Source organism: Bemisia tabaci, chromosome 10 (genome assembly GCF_918797505.1).
Source record: "Bemisia tabaci chromosome 10, PGI_BMITA_v3".
NCBI lineage: Eukaryota > Metazoa > Arthropoda > Insecta > Hemiptera > Aleyrodidae > Bemisia > Bemisia tabaci.
The window spans coordinates 1,493,387-1,512,613 of NC_092802.1; the positions used below are offsets into that span (position 1 = coordinate 1,493,387).

A 19,227-nucleotide genomic window follows, 5' to 3' on the forward strand; every position below is an offset into this window, starting at 1 on the left:
GTGGCTGCACTTTTGGGCCCTAAGCCCTCCATGAACCGATCTGTCGATACTCTCCCTATACAGGTACTCTAGGATCTAGAGTCCAGACTCTTAATAAAATTGACAAGAAAAAATACTCTTGATTCAATCGGATGTTTCCTTGAATCGAAGAGCCGAGCCTCTTGATTGCGGTGGATTCCCTTTTGATTCAAGTGAACAGTCCGATTGAATCAAGAGTGTTTTTTCTTGTCAACGTCTTTAAGAGTTTGGACTCTAAATCCAAGCGACTTTTTTTCCAGTGTTTCAATGGCCGCACTGATACTTGCGAGTATGAATGGAAGTTAAAACTTCGACAATTAATTTCACAATCAGCGAAACGGGAGATAATAGAGCATTCATTGTCTAGATACTCGAGCAAAAATAAAACGCAGATCAGACTGGAAAAGATGACGAGACGGACGAATGAATGGATCGTAAAAAACAAAACAAAAATTATATGCAGGTAAAAGAAATAGAGATTGCAGCTTGCGAAATCCCCTCCGCCGCACACGGGACAGAGCCGATAGGAAGTCGGACAAAAGCTGGAAACATTGAAAGCTTAAATATTTTCAAAAACGTGAAACAAAAAAGTTCAAGAGTGTTTCCATTCAGGTTTCCGTAAAATTTCATCTCAGAGACACCCCTTGAAATTTTAGTTGTGACGAAATAAACATAAAAATTTGAAATTTTAACCAAAAAACCCATGTTCGACCTCTTCCATTGGTTCGCTCCACTGTGCGCGGTTGTCAAGTTTTAGATTGACGTAGACGACCACACTTACTCACGTTGAGTCTGACAATGAGTTGATTGTAAGTTCTGAATAGGGGCGTTTTCCTACTGAAAAAATGGAGTAGGAAAACTTGACACGAGAGGGGTTAGGAGTTTATGCACAGCACATTTCTGTTATACCTTCTTTCTTCAAAAAATACCCGAAAACATCGGTGGCAAGGCGTGCTTTACGATATTTAGATTGTTATGCCATTTAAACCGATGGAAAAGGATCGATAAACAGGGTGTTCGCAGCGATCACCTTAAAAATCGATTCTTTACTATGGGTATAAATGGCATAACAATCGATACATCGCAATTAATTCACGCTACGCCACTGGAAAACATCATCCGCGAAAATATCATTTTCACCTTGGGGCTTTATGTCATGTAATAATTATTCAAAAAGTTTCACGAATTTTCTGAAAGCCTTAAAATTCAATTATTCAAGGATTCATTAAAATACATAAACCTATGAAAAAGGATCGATAGACAGGATAATCGCAACGAACGCCTTAATAATCGATTCTTTACCATAGCTTAAACAGCTTCTCGACCTTATCATTCAGTGAATAAACCAATCGGATGCAAGAGCGCGTGATTTTGATAGTAACGCCCGGCCTGGCTACAACTATTCTGGCTTAGAAGTTGTCCGTGTTGCATATACGAAGAATTGAAGGCGTTCTTGATTCCCTCCCGATATGTTGCTCTTTTCGGCTCCGTTTAGGATACAACTATTCCGGCTCTAAGATTGTCAACGTCACGTACATAAATTGAAGGCTTCTTGGATGTCCTATCTCTTCATTACTATTTCGTTAACGATATGCTTCGGCGGAAAGATTTTTCTCGGTGAGGTGCAACCGACACTTCAAAATGGAATCAATAGGATAAATGAAAAATAACACATGCGTCGCTAGTTTGTCAGTCCCGCTAATATTACAGGTAGATACACACACCTTAAGAATTCATCTTCTCGAAAAAGTTGCGGATCTTCGACTGCAAATATTTTCCGATTCAATTTTTTCTTTTGATAGCACGAGATATATTCAAATAACTTACAAAAAATCGTGGCTCCACGTAATTACTGAAGGAAACTCACCTGAAACAAGATGAAAGCATACGGAAAAATTAGTGACGAAAGGAAAATTGTCCAACATCATTTGATTAGGTAGATGACAAAAACAAGAGAAAAGAGAACCGGCACATTCAATTCGGTGCCGTGTATGTATTTTTGGCGCCACGAATGAACTTCCCCCTCCCTCTTGAGTACCTGTGGGCTGATTATTTGAATTGATAGACATAGCGATAGACACAAAAGACAAAGAGATAATGGAGCAATCCTATTGGTTGAAACGGATGGTTGTTGTAGACGAAGGGGAAAATGATGGACTAACTATAAAGGGTCTCTCGTGGGTTGCCATTCGCTGATCCATTACTTACCCCCTCTGTCCATAGCAACCATCCCCTTCCACCAATAGGAGAGCTCACTTTTTTTTGTCGTCTCCTTCCTTTGTCAGGGTTTATCTATTATCTCTCAATTTCCGATACCACGAACTCATTACATTTCTCCGATTCCAAAATTTTCGAATTCCCTGACTTACTTTGACTTATGAAAAAAAACTTACTCCAAGATTTTTTCACTTTTGATTGTTCTGACGTCAGCTAAAGGCTGCTCGCGGAATCCCTTGACGTTTCCAGGTTGCAATAAACCTGACTTTTCAGGTTTCCCAGACCGCCAGAAACCCTTATTGTCCATCGCTTCGATTGCCAATTTCAACGATCAGCCCGCGGTAGATAACTACAAATTTTGGCTCAGTTCAGTGACAACGCAAGTTGTCATTTCTTTTCCTATGCACATAGTGTTTTTACGGTCGTATGGTTAGTTATAGTTCCTAATTGCAAAATGAAGTCCAAATTATTTTATCTTAACTGGGTACCAACGAGTGATTCCAGGGTTGCCGCCAAATCTAGAAAATAAAATTCCCTGACATTTCCTTGATTTCCGAGACACATTTTGGTGGCATGCCCTGACAGTAAATTGGAGATATGCCAAATGGCCAAAAAGACATAATTAGAAAGATTTTAGGCAAACTTTGTTGTTCTAAACGATAAATCCATTCTAGAAAAATAATGAAGGTGCTTATCAATTTATCCCTGACATTGTCGACATTTTCTCTGATATTTCCAGGTTTTCCCTGGCTTTTTAAATTTCCCTGACATTTCCCGGCAACTCTGACTGAAGCAACCCTGTGATCTGTGATTTCAATGAAAACAGGAAACTTGGCACGGCTCACAGTGGATCGAGTCAATAGGAGAGGTCGGACAAAATTTGGAAACTTTAAACGCGTATAGCTCCGTTTATACAAAACTTTAAGGCTCCAAAAGTGGTTCCATCGATTTCCTCATGAAATCGTCTTCTACAAGCCCCCCTTGAAATTTAAAATGTTACGAAACAAGCATCAAAATTTGCAGTTTCAGTCAAAAATCGTATGTCCGACCTCTCTAATTGAATCGATCCACTGTGCGGCACATTTAAAGCCTGCTTTTGCCAGATCGATCGTATGAAGACCTTATTGGAAGGCGAGGCGAGGCGATGGCGAATTGTCGCGCAGGTGATGGCGAGATGGACATATTTCTGCCAGACGGAACTGTGCATTATGACGTGAGCCCTGTTATGGATATATTCTTATGGGTCTCAGGGCTCATGTCTTAATGCACGCAGTTCTTTTTAGCATAAATACGTCCAGGTGAGTCATGGCGCGGCCGCGCGGAATGCAAAACGGCAATCGGCAGGGGCAACACGTGGTGTGTTAACTAACGCAGCAAACACGGCGCAGGCGCGGCACCGCGCGAGTGGAAAACGCAATTGCGTTGTTGTTTCCAATGCATTTCAAAACTGTGAGAACGGGGCACCGCTTCAGTGGCGTGGCGTGCTTTGCAATATATCGATGTTTCCCCGATTGAAACGATGGTAAAGAATCGATCATTAAGGTGTTCGCCGCGAACACCCTGTTTATCGATCCTTTTCCATAGGTTAAAAGGCAGATCAATCGATAAATCGCAAATCACGCCACGCCACTGTACCGCTTCGTGATTTTTCAGCGCCAACTGTCCAGTTCTCGCACGCAGCTGAAAGATCCACACCGGTGGCGTGGCGCGCTTTGCAATTTATTGATTGATCTGCCATTTAAACTTATGGAAAAGGATCGATACGAGGGTGTCCGCGACGAACACCCTAATAATCGATTCTTTACCATAGCTTCAAATGGGGAAATATCGATAATCGATCACTCACACCTCGCCATTGATCCACATCGCAAGGGAAGAACGCCGTATGAGCCATCAGGCGTTGTCAATTCCCTTCGACAAATCACGATTTTCTAGGAATATTCATGAATATTTCTCTTCGGATTTTTCAGTGGATTTTCTTCGTGACTTCACCTCAAGTATCTGCGAATTTCAAGGGAAATATGCACGAGTTTCCTCAAAAATACATGTTTTATCCGGGGAAATTTGGCAACTCTCGAATGTTCATACGGCGTTCTTCCTTAGCATGACAGAATAGACACCGCGGTGCGTGAAACTTCGCAGGGGTCTCACGCCAAACATCGCAAGAAGGTTAAAAACATGGTCTACGGACAGTCGGTCTACAAGAAAAAGGGCTACAAAAAAACGGACTACCTTTTTTGGTCTACAGTCAAAATGTCTACATGAAAATGCCTATTAAAATAATGTCTACAGTAAAATATGTCTGCGGTATTAAAATGTCTTTGGTTTGACTGCCTATTCCAAAGATTTCAAAGTACGTATTTATGTCGTCTGATGAGAATCTCACTTGAAAGTGTATCCCCAAAGACAGGACGACTGACGAGGCTGTGGATGCTGCAGAAGCTGATGCGTTTTCCCGGATTCCATTTCCCGGTTTTCCCTGACTGCGGCAACCCTGCGATAAAATGACTGGATATTTTCTGGCACCAATACCGTTGCAGAGAAATGAAAACGCGTCTGATATGAATAGCGAATCACCGATTCAGGGTTCAGGGGAAAATACAACCGCTGCTCTTAATTAATAACTAATACTTCTGAGGCTCAATTGTTCCAATTTTCAAAAAATTGGCTGAGGCGGGGAAAAAACAAAGAAAAGAGGAGGAAATGTATTGGCTATGGAGTCACCATGCAAAACTGCTTGTTTACACGGCTGGATTCGAACTCTTGATTCGTGAAAGCTCATTATTCTTCCTTTGTTTACGATTTCAAAGTAAACAATCCACCGGACTGAGTTTATTTCTAACGCTAGCCAGCAGAGTGACCTGCAACGCTGCCGCCCATGTTCCACTTAAACCTCACCCAATTTCACATCCGAGTTTATATGATAGAATACCCCAGGGATTCTCTCTTACGATCCTGTTCTAACAACACTATGACAGTGTATCTAGCAAGTTTCTGCGGATTAGAGCATATTTCATTCAAAAATGTGTTTAGTTTAATCAAAATCCTTTCAACTGACGAAAAAAACGAACCTGAAGGATGTTAACACAAAATGTGTTTATTTTACGTTACTGTGTAGGCTCTCTCTTCGTTGAGATCACATTTGAGGGGCTTAGAGGACGAGGCGCATGAGTGCAATTTTTTTAAAAAAAATTGAAATATTCCTGATTTCAATTGACAGTAATCTTAAATCGTTCTCTTTGAAACATTCACTGCTAAAATCCAATTTTCAAGAGTCAAACAGTGAGTTTGAACTTCTTTTCCGCATGAAGCTCCGTATAATTTTGAAACCCTAAACTCGGATTTCTTGAAAGAGCACAATTTGCAGATATGAACTTTGTCATTCAAGTCCCTTAAGTTTAAAGTTATGCCGTGTAAAAATGATGAACTTGTATGAACCGGGCCGAAAATGGAAATACTGTCAATAAATGCAACGTATTTGATTCTAAGTTACTCCACTCTTCGACACATATCTATCTTTTTCTTTTAAAAAAAAATGATCGAATTGGCATCACGCAAACCGTGTCTGGCTCTCGACTCTCGATGTCTGGCGATATCGTCCATGAGTCCATGACGCGTCTCGCAATGATAAGCAGTAGCGTGGCGTGCTTTGCGATGTATCGATTGATCTGCCATTTAAACCTATGGAAAAGAATCGATTAACAGGGTGTCCGCAACGAACACCTTAATAATCGATTATTCACCATAGCTTCAAATGGGGAAATATCGCTATTCGATCATCGATCATTCACGCCTTGCCACTGGTGATAAGTTTCTTTCCCGATGAGATTCGCGGGTACTTACAGAATCTGCCTGCGGGCTGATTATTGAAATTAATAGACAAAGCAATAGACAAAGCAGACAAAAAGGATTTGGAGGGATCCTATTGGTAGAAGCGGGTGGTTGCAATCGACAAAGGAGATAGGTAATAGACTAACTAACGGCAACCCACGAGAGACCCGACAGTTGATCTATCATTTTCCCCCTTTGTCTATGAGAACCACCCATTTCAACCAATAGGATTGCTTTATACCCCCTATGTCTTCTTTGTCTACGGCTTTGTCTATCAATTTCAATAATCGGCCCGCTGGTGTGTCGCATGACAGCAACAGTGGCGTGGCGTGTTTTGCGATATATCGATGTAACCCCATTTGAAGCTATGGTAAACAATCGATTATTAAGGTATCTCGTGCCATCACCCTGTTTACCAACCCTTTTCCATAGGTTTCAATGGCAAAGCATTAAGAAATCGATACATCGCAAAGCACGCCACGCCACTACGTCACATACCACTAAAGACAAACGGAAACTACGTATTGTGTTCGGAGTAACAGTATGAGCATGTTTCAGAAAAAATCGCGAATCTGTTTGTTTGATTGAAAGCATATTTTCACAGTGAAAAAAAGTTCGATAGTATGCGCCGAACGTTTTGTGTTCCGTATAGGTCGAACTATTCGTTTTGGCAAAATGAAAGAGAATCGAACGTTGGCTTCGTGTGACAGCCAACTTCCATCACTTCGGTTCAATCGAAGAGATCGAGACAATCGAACTTCTTTTCCAGCGAATTGCACAAATCGCACAGATCAAGATACTGGAATCAAAAAACTCTGCGGGAGATCGTTGAGAAGTGAAATGTCAACGCTTTTTCAGGGGCTCCGTGTGCGACGTGCGACAATTATTTGAGAATTCTACCAGTGGCGTGGCGTGCTTTGCGATATATCGATTGTTATACCATTTAAACCTATGGAAAAGGATCGATAAGCAGGGTGTTCGCAGCGAACACCTTAATAATTGATTCTTTACCATAGATTTAAATGGCAAAACAATCGATACATCGCAATTCACGCCACGCCACTGAATTCTACAAGGAAATTTGAAACGGAGAGTTTGAAGGTGTCTGAAATGTTGTAAATTTCATGTTCAAAATGAAATTACTGAGAGAACTGAGCACGAGGCTATCCTTGGTTTCTAGATTGAACGATTATTGAAGGAAAAATGGCCAAATAACCTAATCTGCTTGAATACATGTGTTTAAATGGGAAATACCGCCAGATGATGTCACAAGGCGGCATGTCTTCTCACTTTTAAATATATTTTTCTACAATTTCCTATTTCAGATAGAAATTATGAAAATACTGCGAACTAAGCTCATGAAGCGATAAAGTTAATTTGAGCAAATTCTCCATTTGACTCATGATCTCCTCCCTCCCTTTTTTTTCCTTCTTTTTTCCCCTTCAAAATTAAGGTTTTATCGTTTCTAAGCGTTTTACGGCGTACAAAGCCCGTTGTAGAAGTTTTTTTTTTAAAAAATAATAATTTTATAGAATTCAATGAAATCTTGCATCTATAGGCAAGACCACGTCAAAATATAAAAAATAAAACAATTTAATGAAAAGATGAAAGGAGGGTTGGGAAAGGACTTCCAACATTCCACCAGACTTGATTTTCTGTTGGAACTTCTTTCCGCGCGCGGTGGATCGAGTCGATGGGAAAGGTCGGACAAAATTTGGAAACTGTAAGAGCTAAGAACTCCGTTAAATCAAAACTTTGAGATTTTAAAAGTGGTTCCGTTGGTTTCCTCGTGAAATTTTCTTCGTATAGCACCCCTTATATTTAAAATGTGACAAATTAACGCCAAAATTTGCAGTCCTAGCCAAATATGTTTCATCTCGGAGTTCTCTGATTGACTCGATCCACTGTGCGGCGTAGCGGCAGACTTCAAGGTACGATTCCACAGGCAGCGCGCGACGCGGCACGCGAAGTTGGTCGCGCGAAATCAATCATGCGACTAGGTACTATAATCTTGCACCTATCCTATCCAATACCGCATCCCTTGGCGACGAGAATCACCCTAGAGGCACACTTCGTTGCCGTAAGGGCGAGTCTATATCTCCACACGAGCCTTAGAAAGCGTAGAGTTATGCGGAGAACAACGACTTAATTATTGAAACTGGTGAACAAAGCTATAGACAAAGAAGACAAAAAGGTTATGGAGGGATCCTGTTGGTGGAAACGCAAGGTTGCAATGGACAAAGGAGGTAAGTAACATAATGTCGCGACGAAATTTCCCGTGATTTCAATTCAAACCGTTCGTAAAATTATTTTAAATTTTTCAGAGAATCTGTGCGTATCTTTTAAAAAATATTGAATGAAATTGAGCATTCACCGTGGTTTGCAACGTTGAAATCGAGGTAAATGAGCTCCTTTTCGCGTGGAACCATCGATATTTGAGTTCTTTTACGGCAGGCGTGACATACAACTATTTGACCACGGGTGTAAGCATGTTGCAGCTCCGCCGGATTGAAGGCGCGTTGAACTGCGAAGATGTCTTGACCGCCCGCCGACCCTCGCTGGCGGGACGAACGCTAAAATCGCTGCGACACATTAGACGACGTATCATTATTAATGACTCTCTTCTAATTTTTACCTTAAAAAAACGGAAATAACTACCCTAATACCTACGATATTGAATCTAGGACCATGGTTTTTTTTCGGTAAAAAGAAAAAAAGGAAAATAGGACTGAATATAAAGTCGCGACGAAATTTCCCGTGATTTCAATTAAAATCGTTCGAAAAATTATTGTAAATTTTTCAGAGAATCTGTGCGTATCTTTTAAAAAATATTGAATGAAATTGAAGCATTCACCGTGGTTTGCAACGTTGAAATCGAGGTAAATAAGCTCCTTTTTTCGCGTGGAACCATCGATATTTGAGTTCGTTTACGGCAGGCGTGACATACAACTATTTGACCACGGGTGTAAGCATGTTGCAGCTCCGCCGGATTGAAGGCGCGTTAAATTGTGGGACAAGTGTCAACAAGTGGGAAGGATTTGCGATTAAAATACGCAAAATTTCTCAAAAAACACGATGGATCGATACCTCGATTCGATCGACAAAATTTGATTGATTCACGGGTTTGTCGATCAATTCACGGGGTTATAGATCGATTTACGGATTTGTCGATCGATTCACGAGTTTGTCGATAAATTCATGGATTCGTCAATCAATTCACGGACTTGTCGATCCACTCACGGATTTGTCGATGCCGCTGGTTTTCTCTGAAATCAACTCCGAAGCTCAAAAAAACTCTTGAGTGGAGGCCATATTAGGGAGGGATATCCCACGCTACCACGATAGTCAACCTCCACCTCTATATCAAGACAAACTCTCTGTGCAAAAACGGGGAGCAAATATATTGGCAGGGTTGCCGTGTTTTCAGTTTTGGAGTCTCCGAACAAAGTGGCAACCCTGTTAATGTAGTTACTCCCCGTCTTTGCATAGAGAGTTTGTCTTGATATAGAGGTGGACTCACGGGGTAGCGTGGGATATCCCTTCGATTATTACCTCAACTTTGAGAGCTTTTTTCGAGCTTTGGAGTTGATTTCTGAGAAACCCAGTGGCACCATCGTGTGTCTCGCGAGATTTTACGAGAGTAAAAGTACTCAAATTGCAAATCCCTCACACATCCAAGACCTCTATTCTGCCGTGCTAAGGAAAAACGCCGTATGAACATTCGAGACTTGCCAAATTTCCTACGATAAAATATTGATTTTTCAGGCAAGATATTAAATTTCCTTGAAATTTTGAAATTTCCTCGAAATTTTGAAAATTCCTTGATTTTGAAATTTCCTTTTATCCTTGAAATTTTCAGGAACTTTAGATGAAATTGCGGAAAAAATTATTCAGAAAATTGGAAGAAAAATAGTCCTATGTATACCAGAAAATTCGTGTTTTATCAGAGGAAATTTCGCAACGCTTGAAGGTTCATACGGCGTTTTTCCTTAGCACGGCAGTATTCTCTCAGGCTAAGGAAGAACGCCGTAGGAGTCTTCAGACGTTGCCGAATTTCCTTCGAGAAAAAATGATTGTCTTGGTAAAATAATACACATTTTTCTTCTAATTTTCCAGATTATTTTGTTCGCGAGTTCACATTAAGTCCCTGAAAATGTCATGGAAAAGAATTCATAACTTCCTTTAAAAATAAACATTTCAGCGAAATAAATTTGGCAACTCTCGAATGTTCATACGGCGTTTTTCCTTAGCACGACAGCATACAAGAGCTCCATTGAGACATGGAAATCACTTCACCCGGTCGCGCTGTCTGTGGGACCGGGGCTTCATTTTGCCAATTATTCCCGACTGAACAATACCCTATTGAGTTTCAGTTTCTACGCCCGCGTTTTTAATAACTCATTTTTTTGTGCGCTCACTTTTTATGCCTGGCAGCCCAAATAAACAAAGCGCACCTGTGCTTGTTAGAAGTCTAAAGCTCGCCAATTGGCATGCGGCAAGACTGCTTTGATAAAACCGCACACTGGCACTAAGAAATTAGGATGAATCATGCGACGAGGTCTAAACCGAATGCGTTCGTATTCCTGTCTCGCTGAGGAAAAACGTCGTATGAGCCATAAGACGTTGCCAGATTCCCTTCAATAAAACCGAAATTCCTAGGAAAATCTTGAATATTTTCTTTTCAAATTTACAGACAATTGTGTTCGTAATTCGATCTAAAATATCTGAAAATTTAAGGGAAAAATATGAATAACTTTCCTCGAAACTACATGATTTATCCGCGGAAATTTGGCAACTCTCGAATGTTCATACGGCGTGTTACCTTAGTACGGTGGACTACCTCCTTATTACGTTATTCGCGCCATCACTCAGAAGCTCGATGAAAAAATAATCGGCTTAGTCGCAGTCATAACTCGTTGTTTCCCTCACGAAAGAACGTAACTCAATATCAATGTTGACGAATTGCCCCTAGCAAATTGCATATTAATCAAGAGAATCTTGGGAATTTCTATCTGAAAATTTCACTGATTTTTCTCCAAATCCCATGCAAAAATCAGAAAAAATTTGGATGTAAATTGGATACGTACATTTTGGTAAAATAAATTAATTGTTCACGTTAATTTAGCAACCTTGGAATGAGGATACGTTCCTTCGTTCGGGAGACGACGAACTTCTATAAAGTAGGGAAATGAATATTTTGCGGAAAACTCTCCTCGGAGAGAATTTTCATGATAAGTGTGACGATTACGCAGAAGACAGGTTTTCTCCGCGTCGCTTTCAACTCTTCTTGAGAACTAGATTTTCTTGCAAGAGTTCAGAGCAAACAAAACTTTTATTCTTTTTTCACGTCGATCGGCTGCCACCAATAATAAACCCCATTCTATAGTGGTTCTATGTATCGTTTGGTTCAAAACAATAGAGCATAACCTCAAACAAGACTTTTAGGATTTAAGTAAGAAAAATGAACATGAGAAAATTGCTAAAAATTTCACTTTTTATTACCATTTTATTATACTCATAAAAATCAAAAACCCATCACAAGAAACCCGTTCCCTCAGATTACTGAATTGGCTCTCGAGGCTATGTTTACAAATTGAACCAATCGATATCAACACAATCTTAGGTGTTGGGTGTATCGAGTACGATACATTGCCACCGATACGGCTTGGCACCGCTGCCGTGCTAAGGAAGAACGCCGTATGAGCCTTCAGACATCGCCAAGTCTCCTCCGATAAAAACCGAAATAACTGAGAAAATTGCGAAAATTATTTTCCAACATTTTCGGACAATTTTGTGCGCAATTTAATGTAAAATATCTGAAAATTTCAAGGAAACATATAAGCATGCATGCCCTCAAAACTAAATGTTTTATCAAAGGAAATTTGGCAACTCTCGAATGTTCATACGGCGTTCTTCCTTTGCACGGCCGAACGGGCCGACCCTAGGAGAACACGAGGTGAGCAGGGCAGAGAACGGTAAGGAAAAACGTTGACTTGAACGCTGAAATCAAAGCAAATCAATAGCCGCGTGCTTGTCAGGGCGAAGGGGGATTGAACTTAACTGTGCTCCCAGCTGAGGCCACTTAATTTCAGAACTAATTCATCGGACTCTTTTTATTGCCGTGAGACATTCGGAATCTTGACCTCCGCCCCACCCCACCCCCCTGCGTTAACAGGGTGGCCATCACACCGTACGGGAAAGGAACGGATGCACTGAAAGCGCACCTGAAAGAGCAATGAAGTAAAAAGAGCAGCTCAAGAAACGATTATGAATACGACCTCAGGGTGTCTACTAAAATAGGCTGGCCGAAAATCAGTGCTTTTACAGTACTTTTTCAGTACATTCCCAAGAAATTCAGTACCTCCTCCAAAGAAAAATTTAGTACTTTTTCAGTACCTCCATTTGACGAAATTCGAAAAATTTCAAATACTTGAATTTCTCGCTCAAATTGAGACAAAAATGACAAAATAAATGAAAAAAATTCCGGACCTTTTGCGGAATTTCCGCACTTTTACAGTACTTCCGGACCCCCCTCAAAAAAGCAATACTATTTTCAGACTTTCCGGAATTTCCGGACTTGTAGACACCCTGCGGATGCACTGAAAGCGCACTTGAAAGAGCAGTTTAAAATACGATTATGAATACGACCTTGAGCCTGAGAAGACGTGGGTAGGCATTTCTTCAAGGAAAAATAAACGTCTGCAGCTATTCTTTCCGAGGGGATTTAACCCCTGGACAGGAGCATGGGCTCCAGTGGCGTAGCGTGAATTATCGATTATCGATATCTCGCCATTTGAAGCTATGGTAAAGAATCGATTACTAAGGTGTTCGCTGCGAACACCCTGATAATCGATATTTTTTCATAGTTTTAGATGGCATGACAATCGATATATCGCAATTCACGCCACGCCACTGATGGGCTCTAATCAAGCTAGCCGCGCTCAGTGTATAAGAGCGTAAACATGAGCTGAACTTAATCGGGCGAGAGTAAACACAAATACAAACATTAAAACTCGACAGAAGCGGCGCACGGCACAACAGCGCCAGGATCACTGGCCCCAAACGCCACATATCGTCGTTTTCCTCACGAAAGAATGTAAATACTTTTTCAATATTGCCAAATTTTTACTCGCAAATTGCATTGTTACCAAAAGAATCTTTGTTGTTCATTGGAAAAAAAAACATTGAATCTAGAGTCCAGACTCTTGAAAACATTGACAAGAAAAAATACTCTTTGATTCAATCAGATTTAAGCTTAAATCAAAAGGAAATCCGCTCAAGTTGAGAGGCTTGGTTCTTGATTTAAGCAAAAATCCGATTGAATCAAGAATATTTTGTCTTGTCGACGTTTTTAACGGCGTTCTTTCTTAACACGGCAGTATTATATCATGGCGTTTACGGTGTTTAATAACGGCCGTGAAATAATTTTCTTTTTCCCTCAGTTAAATTTTCCAACGGAAGCGTTGAATTTTACCAACATCGAGGATAATTCAAAGGCGTTAGGTTGAGCGTTGGTAGGGGGATCCCCGGATATCAACTTGGCGTGCGACGTATGGCTTCATTCAAATTAAAAATTGCGGCAAATAGCGAAAAAAGGACGATGGCTCCTGCGCGTAAGCCCAAATAATCATACTGGTGATTCAATGGCGTAGCGTGCTTTGCGATGCATTGATTGATTTCCCATTTAAACCTGTGGAAAAGGAGCGATAGTGATTCGATGGACGTCATTGTTTGTGTCAGAGCGACGTGCAATATATCGCATCGATTCCTTCCATAATTTTAGCTACCGACTTGTCATTGTTTTCTAATTTTAAGATTGCACTTCTGTTGTCATGACACTGAAAAATTCACGTGCCAAATTTGACCAAAAGAATCAACGTACTAATGGCAGGGGTCTTTTTAGAGGAAAAATATAGCAATCGACACTGCACTCGAGTGCGATATTTTTCCTCTAAAAAAACCCTGCCTTCATTACGTTGAATTTATTTGTCAAATTCGGTGCATGCATTTTTCAGTCTCATGACAACAGATGTGCGATCTCAAAATTCGAAACAAATTACAAGTAGCTGAAATTATGGAACGAATCGATGCGATATATCGCACGGCGCTCCGACACAAAAAATGGCGTCCGTCGAATCACTTTAATGATTGATCTTTTACCACAGCTTCAAATGAAGGAATATCGATTTAACGATCATTCACGGATTGCGAGGATAATCGAAGGAGCGAGAGTTGGGCGCAAAATAAAATTGCTCTTTCGTCACGTGACTCGCGTGTCGGTTGAGCGTAAGCAGCGCGGCGCACGGTGGATCGAGTCGATGCGAGAGGTCGCACATGAAATTTTTGACTAAAACTGCAATTTTTCATGTTTCTTTCGTCACATTTTAAATTTCAAAGGGTGCTAATGACTGAAAATTTCACGAGGAAACCAAAGAAACCACTTTTAGAACCTCCAAGTCTTGTACAAACGGAGTTGTAAGCGTTTAAAGTTTTTTAAATTTTGTCCGACCTCGACTGTTGATTCGGTCCACTGTGCGGCGTGCTTGGACGGATCTCACAATCATAACAAGAATGACCTGCTACGAGCGGCCACCTCGTTCCCGAGAGCTAGGCGTCCTTGGCGTCTCGCTGATTGGTCCGTCCAAACGAGAACGTAGAAAGAAAAACAATGTAAACAAATTAAATAGTAATGATTAAAAAAAAAAAAAAAAAAAAAAAAAAAAAAGCACGAACGTGCCGATACGCGACCAGGGTTTCACGCATTCTCGAACTTCAAAGTTCCCTGATTTTTCCATGACTTCCCAGGGTTTCTGAACATCAAATTCCTTGACTTTTATAAGAATATGATGTTTCATTATTATTTATTATTTTTTTTTTTTATTCCAACGTCCGAACAATTCCGTCCAAGTGAGCACGTGAAAGAGAAAGAGAATGTAGGTAAACCAATTATTTATTTAAAAAAATGAAGAAATAAATAGGTACCTACAGACCTACACCAAAAAAAAGAAAGAGAGAAAGAAAGAATATTGAGCGCAAGGGTGCGGTTAACCGACCTGGGTGACAAGCTTTCATATATTTCAAAATTTCCTGACTTTTCCATGACTTTTCGCGGTTTTTGAACATCAAAGTCCCTGACTATTCGATGATTTTTTCTACCTAATGTTTTACTTTAAGCGAATTTGATTTAAAAATACTGTAACTACTACAAGAACTGCGTGCCTCGTATCATGGCCGGATTTACCTACTTGCCGCCCGTGGGCCGCCTGTATTTTGCTGCCCTCTTCTCATTCATTTTGAAACATCAATAAAAACCATCAAGTGAACGTGCCGGAGGGAGAAGGGTGCATAAGACGCGTTCACTCGTGTTGGACACATTTTTTGCGTAAGCCCTGTCAACACTACTAGCAAAAGTTCACGGAACTTCGCGCGAAAGTTCAGTTCCGTAAACCTATCTCTGTGGGGACAAGGCCTTTCATTTGTAAGAAATGAACTAAAAAATGAAAAAAGAACAAACATAAATGTGGTTTAATAATTTCAACTTCCGCCGCCGTGCCACGCTGATCACACTGTATTTGGCGCAATGCGTGAAGTATTCATGTAGTCTTGTAGGCACTGTGCGTTTCACGCCGCGCCGACCGCTGTTGACCGTACTGTGTTTGACGCAATGCGTGAAGTATTCATGCAGTCTCGTAGGCGCTAATATGTGTTACATGCCGACCGCCGCGTCGAGGGCTTCTCCTTTTCATCTCAAGTCCTCGTCATCGTTTCTCTTTGCGCCGCGCCGCTCCAGGCCAAATTACGTGTTTGGTTTCTCTCTTAACTCAACTAATTAAAGGTGCGCAGTCCTTTGTATCACCGAAATACGACAAAATTAGAAATTAATGAACTCTCCGGAAATGAGAGATTTTGCCACCTTTTCTTGTTTGTAATTTTTTTCTGAATCCGATTTTTTTGTACCTGCATTTAAAAAAATTGCAAAATTTGCCGCCCCCTAATTTTGCCGCCATGGGCCGCGGCCCATGTGGCCACCCCCTTAATCCGGTCCTGCCTCGTATCTATCCGCATGAAATGAGTTTACGAATGCGTTAAGACGCGATGTATCATTAGACCGCAGCCCACCTTTCCAGTGGCGTGGCGTGAATTGCGATGTATCGATTGTTATGCCATTTAAACCTATGGTAAAGAATCGATTATCAAAGTGTTCGCTGCGAACACCCTGTCTATCGATCCTTTTCCATAGGTCTAAATGGCATAACAATCGATATTTCGCAAAGCACGCCACGCCACGGCACCTTTCAGGAGAGTACGAGCAGGACATAATATAATTTTCCCTCATTTATATACCAGACTTCCTAGGTATATCGTTCCGCCATTGCACTTGGGAAATCATACACGTGGATTTAGGTTCCAGCTTTCCTGCCTCATTTCATTGTTTCGAAAAACGAGCGTGCTAAGGAAAAACGCCGTACGAACATTCGAGAGTTGGCAAAAATCCTTTGATAAAATTTTCATTTTTGAGGAAAGTTATGAATATTTTTCCTTGAAATTTTCAGGGACTTCAGATCAAAACACAAAGAATATTCTCAGAAAAATTGGAAGACAAATATTCATAAGTATACTAGGGAATTCGTGTTTTATCGAAGAAAATTTGGCAGCGCCTGAAGGTTCATACGGCGTTTTTCCCTAGCGCGGCAGAATAACTCTTGTTTCAAAATTCCGTGCGAATCATCAGGATTTTTCCTTGAAAATTTCGCACATGCACGTCAAAATTAGTGTCTCCGAAGGAAGAGGGGGGCATCCAAACAATGGACGACTCATGAAAAGAGGTTACTTAGAGGAAACTCTGCATGTCATGCTCAGATGCCTTATTATTTTTGTGATTTAGAGGTCCGGGAACGTTATAAGTTGTAGTACATTTAAATAGAGTTGGCACAGAAATTAGACAGTATATTCCCTGACATATTTTGGTGAAATTCCGCGACAACTGAACAAATGCCAGATCATCATTTCGAAATAGTTTCCACGCAAAGTTGTTCGAAACGTCACACCTATTTGGGAAATCAAATAAAGGTGACTTTTAACGATTTTTCCCTGAAATTTTCGTCTTTCGTCCTGACATTTTCGTCATTTCCCATGACATTTACGTCATTAATGACTGGAAAAAAGAGTCGCTTGGATCTAGAGTCCAGACTCTTAAAAAGATTGCCAAGAAAATATACTCTTGATTCAATCGGATTTTTACTTACATCAGAGGCCAAGCCTCTTAATTTAAGCGGATTTTTTTTTATTCAAGCAAAAACCCGATTGAATCAAGGGTGTTTTTTCTTGTCAATGTTTATAAGAGTCCGGACTCTAGATCCGAGCGACTTTTTTTCCAGTGTTTTCCCGGACGTTCCCAGATTTTCCCTCAGTTTTTAAAAATCCCTGACATTTTCCGGTGTTCCCTGACTGAGGCAACCCTGTTAAATAAAGCATTTATCGGATAATTGACGAAGTCGCGATAAAAATCAGTAATGGTCTACTTCAACGGCACAAAACGCAACGCTGAAATTAAGTGCAGATGTGAGAGATACAATCGCAGCTCCAGTCAGTGTTGCCCACGACGGACTGAAGGAATAAATTTCATTATAGCGCCTGGATGCAACTATTCGAGCTCCGTGGATGTCCGTGTTGCATACGCACCAAAGTGAAGGCGTTTTGACTTCAGACACCGACCGCCTCACCAGCAGCTCAGTGAGGCAAGTCAATGAGAGTAGTCATACAAAATGTGGAAACATTAAAAGCTCATATCGATGCTAATACGGAACGTGGAGTTTATAGAAGTGGTTTCATTGATTTTCTCGTAAAATTTCCTCCAAGAGGCACCCCTGACGATATTAATAATGTGAAGAAATAAGTATCAAAATTTGCAGTTTTAGTCGAAAATTTGATGTCCAATCTCTCTGAAAGGCTCGTTTCATACTGCGGCGGGCTTTTCAGCGAGGATCTAAAATGACAGAGTGATTTCATTTCTTCATTTGTACCTCGAAGACGTCTCTTGGACATGAATAATTGTTTCACGATAGTTATGCTCAGTACACCGCAATATCAAAACTACAGTAAAAAAGATACTCGAAACTCGAAAGTGCTCTGCCATTTTGAAAGCCCACCGTTGGCGCCGCGCGGCCCGCGGGTGAAATGGCGAGTGCCAGGACAGTCCGAACGCCTTCAAATTCGTGGGTATGCAACACAGACATCCATGGAGCCCAAATAGTTGTATCAAGCGTTGTGATGAAATTCGTTCCTCGTTTTTTCCGTCTCTCCTGAAGTACATTTCTTTTCATTGCAATAGCTCTCAAAGGAACAAGGACAGAGAACATGGAGCAAAGAAACCAACAAAGGTAGAAGAGTGAGAAAAGGAAAGGGAGCAATACAAATCTTTGAATGGCGGATGAAAAAAAAAATCTGGTTCCAGAAATGAAAAGTACAAAATATGGTATGAAGAGAAGGTAAATAAAGTCCAAGATGAACAAAAAATATGAGTGAGTGTATTTGATTTTATTTTTCTTCATCTTGAAAACTTGAAATTAAAGAGGGTCCTGGTTTCAAGAGGTTAATTTTTCCGACATTCAAGAGGCAAAATCACTTGGGGAACTTTAACCAAAGGGTAAAAGCAATTCAGTGAAAGGGTATCTCACTACAAATAGAGGGGTGAAAAAACTTCTCGACCAAGCCACCAGCTCAGTAGTGCACTGGGCGTGAGAAATGAGGGAGCTCCAACAAGAATGGAAGGGGGGAGGGAGAACCTTATGACAGACAGGACAAGCAGGGGAAATCCTGTGTTAATTACAGCATTTTAGTGTTGAAAAAGTCTAATTTTTCGGTTTGCTCCACTGCCCTCATTGTATAAATGTAAGAAGGGATTCAGCTGGGACCTTCATAGATGCAGCTGATTGTTAGAGCCTAGAATTCGTCCGTCTTGAAACATGGGTGCAACATGAATTTGTAAGTATATTAAAAAACTCACTTCTCTTCCTTCCCGTTATTTTTTACTAGCAAGATGTGTTTCAGGCATGTATGCGACCCATCCTCAGTTTACGACTGTCCTTCCATTCTATCATGATTTGGTTATGAATAAGTTATGTCACTTCAAGTCACGCAAGGAAACAATCATAAGGCAAC

General features: G+C 40.7%; 1 protein-coding gene across 2 annotated transcripts in view; it reads right to left on the reverse strand.

Moving 5' to 3' along the window:
- The window catches only part of Slmap (Sarcolemma associated protein), an 89,143-nt gene that overhangs the window by 68,865 nt on the left and 1,051 nt on the right, over nucleotides 1–19,227 (reverse strand). The gene's annotated exons all lie outside the window — the stretch shown is intronic.